The 6,865-nt window shown below is 38.6% G+C and overlaps 1 protein-coding gene across 1 annotated transcript in view; it reads left to right on the top strand.

Moving 5' to 3' along the window:
* Positions 1–976: 976 nt before the first annotated feature.
* nacc2 (NACC family member 2) overlaps positions 977–6,865 on the top strand; it is a 52,213-nt gene continuing 46,324 nt past the window's right edge. Inside the window, exon 1 of the mRNA XM_016469059.1 lies at positions 977–1,190. The gene's annotated coding sequence lies outside the window, so the exon portion shown is untranslated. The remainder of the gene's footprint in view (positions 1,191–6,865) is intronic.

The raw sequence follows: 6,865 nt of genomic DNA, 5'->3' as shown, positions 1-6,865 counted from the left end.
CTCAAATTGTGTAAATCCACATGGGGTTCAGAGTATATAGTTTTTATCCACAGTAATTTCACACTTGTCTAGTACAAATATGTCGCTTTGTTTCATAATTATAGTGTATACGTTTTTCTTTATTTACCCTCAAAAATTGGAAGTGAAATGTGACAACATGCCCCGTAGGTGGGGTACATTGTAACATCTGAGGGGCACGTTGTAACATGACCATATTACAGCTTAAAATGTTATCTGATCGAATTAAAAAAATATACAAGACATTTATTCACCTGTTTCTCATCGTTTATCATTAAAATGTATTAAAGTAAATAGTGTGAATTACATCGCTAATGTCATAGAATAGCATGGCAGGGCACATTGTAATGCAGTGTTACAACATGCCCCATCTGCGCAATTGGAATTTAAAACTGGTTACTGTCTTCTGATAGTTAGCGAAGCACTAAAAAATAATCTAAACTGATACTGTAAATTTGGTTATGCTAGCATGTGTGGAAATATTTAAACCACTTGTGTTACAACTTACCCCGTGTTACTTTGTGCCCCGCGCAGGGGCGTGTCTACGTGGTGGCCAGGGGTGGCCATTTAAAATGCTCTAGACACGTCCCTGGCCCCGCGCTCCCCTAACCCAGGATTCCATTTACCCATGGTTTAGAATGACCCAGGGTAAGTGTGAAAAGCCTTTCTGTTTCGCTCTGAATATTTCATGTACATTTATTTTTGTATTTGTTAAGTGGCCATAATAAAGTACAGTTAGACTGTCATTTTAGCTAGGCCTAAATACATTCCTACAAGGTGATCTACTTTGGTTATTATTTGGTTTTGCAATAATACCTGACTGCCTGCACATATACTTGAACATAGTTAAGTTTGAGGAATAAATGTTTAACCGGCTTGCCATACTTGTTCATTAGATATTAACTGTACGGGACGGTCCGACTGTGTCTTTAAAAACTCCTGAAAGCGTTCGAGAATGATGTCAGACTGAACGCGAAATCACTTCCTGAACTGAGAGAGAGAGAGGGGAGACTCAGACAGAGAGGCAAATGGGGAGAGCTCTGGCGTTGTAGGGAGAGAGCAGTGGAGGTGAGGAGGGTCTGGCTGAACACGGACCCCGCTGGAAACTTCACATCCACAGAAATACGCCGCTACAGAGAGTCGGGCTCTTATATGGAGGAGAGACTCGCCGGGTAAATATATGACACGCATCATGTTTGAGTCTTGATGGCAGGACTGCATGACGCATATGGGGCCATATTTTATTTCCTACTTAATACATTTCTATAATTCAGAGTCACTGATGGAGATCAGATTTCAGTGCGGGGGGTACTGAAACTTGGGTTCGTTTTGAGCTCGTGAACATTAATGCCTTAAATTCAAGTCATTTGTTTTGGCTAATGAAAGTTGTTTAAAAATAAAAGTGGCAGTGAAGGAATGCAGATGAATTCGGTTATATGTGTTTTTGTGAGCAGAATGTGAGTTTTTTTTTTTTTAGCATTTTGATGCAGAATTATGATGATGATGATTGTGCAGACTGCAGACCATCACAAACACTGTTATAGCTTACTTTTGCAAAACTGCCTAAGGCCTGTCAAGTACTGTTTTTGGACATGCCACCATATGGTAGGCTGCTACCAACATTGGTACCAAGGTATGACGTTTATCTGAAAATGGTAGCATGGTATCACATGTTTTTGGGCCGTGATATTCTTTGAAGAACCTTGGAGTATTTGAATACAGAAAACAAATATGTAGAAAGATCAATGTTTGTTTTTTTTCTTATACAGATCGAAGTCACAGCTGTAAATTACATTTTATTTTATTTGCTTTATTCTGTGACAGCATATGCTGACAATCTCCAGTTGCAACTTGTTTGTTAATAAATGAAGTCCATTGTAGCATGAATCCTCAGCAGTTGATTTGTTCATTGAAACCGGATGTCATTTTTAACTCTGAAACCACATGAACAGAGACACGGCCGCCGCACACACTCGGTGAGATCTCAAACTAACGGTTTGAGTTTGATTTGCAGTTCATAGTGTGTTCAGGCAGGTCTGGGGCTGATCTTTAGTTTCAGTTGAGTGAGTGTTTGTTGCTTTAAGATTATTCAGACGATGACTAAATTGGAGAAAGGAAGTTTGGTCAGAGGAGAGAGTGTATAGCCACATGGAGTGTGTGACTGTTGCGTGCTGCTGTCTGGTTTCCAAGACATGTGACTGTGCACAATGCCTCCTTTCCTATGCAACTAACGTGCTCCATGGCATTTCCTGCATAAGATCTCACTCTCTCCATCTAGATGATATCGAACAAATATTTTATGTGTGCACGCACAGTAAGTCGTTTTAACAGAATAGTGTGCTCTTAGTGTCATATTCCTTACCAAAAGAAAGCCTTGCTGCATTACCAAATGTCAGCTTTTCTGGGTTCCTCCTCAGGACGAGCATGTGAAGAGATTTTGAGGTAGTTTTTGGACTATGGTGGTGTATTTCCAGGCCCGGAGAGCCACATGGCTTCTTTTCACAGCTACACACTGCTGTAAAATCCACACCAGCTGTTACTGCAGATGAGCTGAATATGAATACATCACTGTTTTGATGCACATATGGGTTTTTTGGTGGCTGAGTCCTAAGAATGTGCTGACAGACTTGCAAACAGTGATTTATAGTTACTCAAAATATCGATCAAAATGTTTGTTAGTTGCAGGCCCACATGGCATTGACAGTTTTGGTTTGTAAATGTCTCTTGAATAGCTGTGGTTTTTTCTCTATTCACTAAACAAACTGTGGTCACACATCCTTGCTGGGAGTGAACCTGTATTTAATATTGTGTTGTCTTTGACCTTCTGTATTTTTGTTGATGGTTTTTGAAGATGAGGGCGTATCACGCAACCTGTCCATGTTGGAAGAAGTGTTATTTTAGCAGAATTTAAATAATTCTTATAGTTTTGCTTAATCATTTGAATTTGTTTTTATTTATTTTTTTTATTTTTTTTCATTTTCATTTTAGTTAAAATATTTAGTAATTTTGCTGTGTGTTTTGTCATTTTTGTGTATTATTGTTTATTTTTAAACATGTCTATGCAGTTGTATTAATTTTTATTTCAGGTTTAGTTATTTTGGTACATCACGTTAAAGTAAATGAACTTAGATATATATAAAATTGTTGTTTTAGTTAAAAAATATTTGTTAATGGTTTTAGTTTTATTTAACTACAGTAACCATGGTTTGTCTAATCTGACAAGCTTCTATAAACAGAAAATGAATTTACTTCCCGAGTTAACATCAACAATTAAAGATAGGGTAGTGTTTTTTCCTGACTTTTACAAGTCCATTTATTTTGCCATCCTAGCTATGCATGGCTGAATGTTTAGTTGCATTTTAAGATTTGCAATTATTATTGTTTTGTCTGTCATTGTTGGGTCACGACAGCTCATTGGACAGTTTGACTGTATTCTGAAGCAATATCGTCATCCATGCATCGTTCTCAAACAATATACAAGGCCATGTTTCTCGGGCTCAATGCATGCCTTTAAGAGCGCTGTCTTTGGTTTGGCAAGCTGCCACATCCCTGATGACGCGCAGCAGCTGTATTTTTGCACTGTGTCCTGAGTTGCCTTCCCGAGGCCTCGCACTACCAAACATTCCACATGGGGCTGAAGAGCCAGGGGCTTGTTGGGTTTGCCTGAAGTGCTCTCTGGGCCGAACCCTGACAGCCCCCTTCACTGAGAGCCTTATCTGAATACAATGAGCACGCTCTGTACATCAGTAATTAGATCTCGGGCCCAGAGACTCTCGAGATGTGCTGTGATGAATCTGTCGTTCTGTATGAGGTGCGCGCTACACCATCAGTCACATGCACTTCATGGACCTTTTGTTTGTTGAGAACAGTCTTAAAATCTTAAGAGTATTTCGCACTGATTCACTGCAAACTGATAAAGGCATTCTGGCACAACTGTGTGCCATTTGTGCTAGAAAATATCAAGACTTTTGTATTTATTTATCATTAGCTTACTGCTAAACGAGAGAGCAGTGCTCCACAAATGGGGATTTTTAGTGGCCAGTTCCTAAAACTATTATTTTATTTATAATTATTATTTAATTGTTAAGCTATTCATCCCAAATAATAAAACACAACTTATTTCAACCCACAGTATGATTGGTATTACAATATTATTTTAATTTAAATCAGGGTTGTTAATCGTTAACTAAAACTAAAACTTAAAAAAAAAAAAAAAATTGGTTACTTGAAACAAAATAAATGTTAACTAAAGTAATATAAAATATATAGAAAAAATATTTAAAATAGTTGCCAAAAGCAGCATTGCTCCTTTTCATTTAGTTTAACTTGATGTAATAAAATAACTCAAACTAAAACTGAAATAAAACTGAATAAAACTATATAGACATATTTAAACATAAATGATAACTAATAAAAATGACAAAAACAACAAAATTGCTGAAACTTTAACTAAAATTAAAACAAATTCAAATCATTAAACAAAACTATAATAGCCTAATCTCAATAATCTCATACGTAAATACATACATACTTACTTTTATTTATTTAATTAATTAATTTATTTTAATAACCCCTGACAAAAAATGTTTTCTACCAACCGTGTAATTGTCAAAATGTTTCTGGGTTTAAGATCGATACAAAACTGAACCTCAGCTCTCAAAAATCATTGCACCACACTGCGTTATTTACAGTAAGTTTTCTTGCGCTCTGTGCGAAGAACAATATTTTTTCTGTAAAAAAAAAAAATAACAGAAATGTGTTTTTCCCGTAACGGAGTTGAACTGTTGAGCTTGATGAGGCCAATATGAGTGAAATGCTGATAAAGAGCCCAAAAAAGTAATTACTCTTTCAAAACGTGTTTTGTTCCAGCCCTGTTACATTCAGAGTGTTTCGGGGTTGAATGTTACAAGGTCGAATATCGGTGCAAAAGCAGTTTATATAGGACATTTCACAGAGAGTTCTTTGAATCCAGGGTTGGGGTTCATCTCTCATGTAGCCCACATTGTTTACAGTGAGTAAACTCCGAGTTGGCATGTATTAATAGTAACTATGCACCTGACCTGTCACTGTTTCTTTGATGCCAGTGAGATGCTGGACTTCAGATCCCGTCTACATTCAGGTCTCCTATCAAATCAAATCAAAAGCAGCTGCTTCATATAGTCACTGTATGAACCTATTCAGTCAGATATTGGAATGAATGTGGCTGGGAATGACCTTTTTAATCATTGTGTTGTGTAAACAGTGTCGTATCAGTGTCTTCATGGAAAATTGTTCATGCTTAATTGTATTTCTGTGTACTTTTGTAAGAGGGAAAATATGGGATGAAAGAGATGCAGGGACAGTGCAGCGATAAGAGCAATAAGCGCTCTTTTATGGACATATTAAACCAACAATACGCAATGAGCGTTGCACGCAGACTCTGAATGTATGATTTACTGTCAAACTCGGGCTGGAGGTTTGATAGTTTGTTAAAATATACAGCTTTTTCTGTCTCTCCCTCCCCCTCTGTGTCTTTGTGATTTCTGGTAAGTGACATGGCTGGCCTTTGGCATAACGCCTGGCATGATCACATGGTATGGATGTCACGCCAGTGTGTGTGTGTGTGTGTGTGTGTGTGTGTGTGTGTGTGTGTGTGTGTGTGTGTGTGTGTGTGTGTGTGAGTGAGTCTGTGAATAATTCCACATGAATGACTGTGTGTATCTTGAATAATTCCAGCAGGGCAGAGCTCACTGGGAGTCTGGGACTGTAAACACCTCAAAGCTCTGATGATTTTCCACTTCAGCCGTCCTGTGTCGTGTTGTTCAGGACTCTTTAAGCTGCTTTTATCAGTTCTAATGGCTGCCCGGGTCTTGCTCACAGGTATCTTGGCAAGTATGTGTTTCTGTATTTGATACACATGTTAAAACACGCACATGCTATGCAGGTAGAGCCACCAGTTGCCTCAACAAGCATGCAAATGATTGTTCTCGTTAATTTTTTTTTTTTGCAAATGATTTCTTTCATCATAGTTGATGTGAATGAGTCTCACAATGTAATACAAAAGTGACTTTTTATTAGTGTTTGCTAAGCAAATTAACTTGGGCTGTCAATTTAACATGTTAATTGCATGTTAAAACGATTAAAGGTGGGGTAAGTGATTTCTGATAGCCAATGTTGATATTTCAAATCACCAAAACAAACACTCCCCTACCCCAAAAGGGTCTCGCCCCACACATACGTATGCAACCCAGGCAACGATTATGGCGGAATCTGCTGTATTAAACATATTATCTTACTTTTCGGACACACTTTGGGAGCTGACGCTTGAAACAGACAGTGGAGGAGGTTTAAAGCCTTCTTTTGTTCCGCAGACGTTTTCCTCTTTTGTTTTTTATCCACCATCTCTATCTTTCTGTCGTCGCTCAGCTCGGCTAATGTCCATCCTGTGCACTGAGCGCTCTCTCTTCCACATCATGAGTAGACACGCCCCTTACTGCTGATTGGCTTTTGTTTGTTTTGCTACTCAGCCCGACTCAGTTTTCTAAAGCGTTTTTGAAAAAATTAGAGTCCGACCGATATATCGTTTTGCTGATATTATCGGCCGATATGAGCCTGTCGCCGATATATCGTATCGGTGAATATGCCACCGATATGAAATTTGATGCGTAGAGGGTGGCGTTCGAGAGGGCACCTCGAGCTGAAGGGATCCCCCGAATTTGGTGGAGATCCGCCGGCAAGTTCGTGAGATAGTGACACCAATCAACACTTTCACTTCAGTAAGGAGCTCTCTTCTTCAGGCAGCAGCATTCAAGCGTTGTCTTATTTGACCGCAAGTGCCCTGCGAAGTGGACTTCACATGAAATTTCGC

This window comes from Sinocyclocheilus anshuiensis, unplaced genomic scaffold (assembly GCF_001515605.1).
Source record: "Sinocyclocheilus anshuiensis isolate Anshui unplaced genomic scaffold, SAMN03320099.WGS_v1.1 scaffold1045, whole genome shotgun sequence".
NCBI classification, from domain to species: Eukaryota; Metazoa; Chordata; class Actinopteri; order Cypriniformes; family Cyprinidae; genus Sinocyclocheilus; species Sinocyclocheilus anshuiensis.
This window is presented reverse-complemented; position numbering and strand designations above follow the sequence as displayed.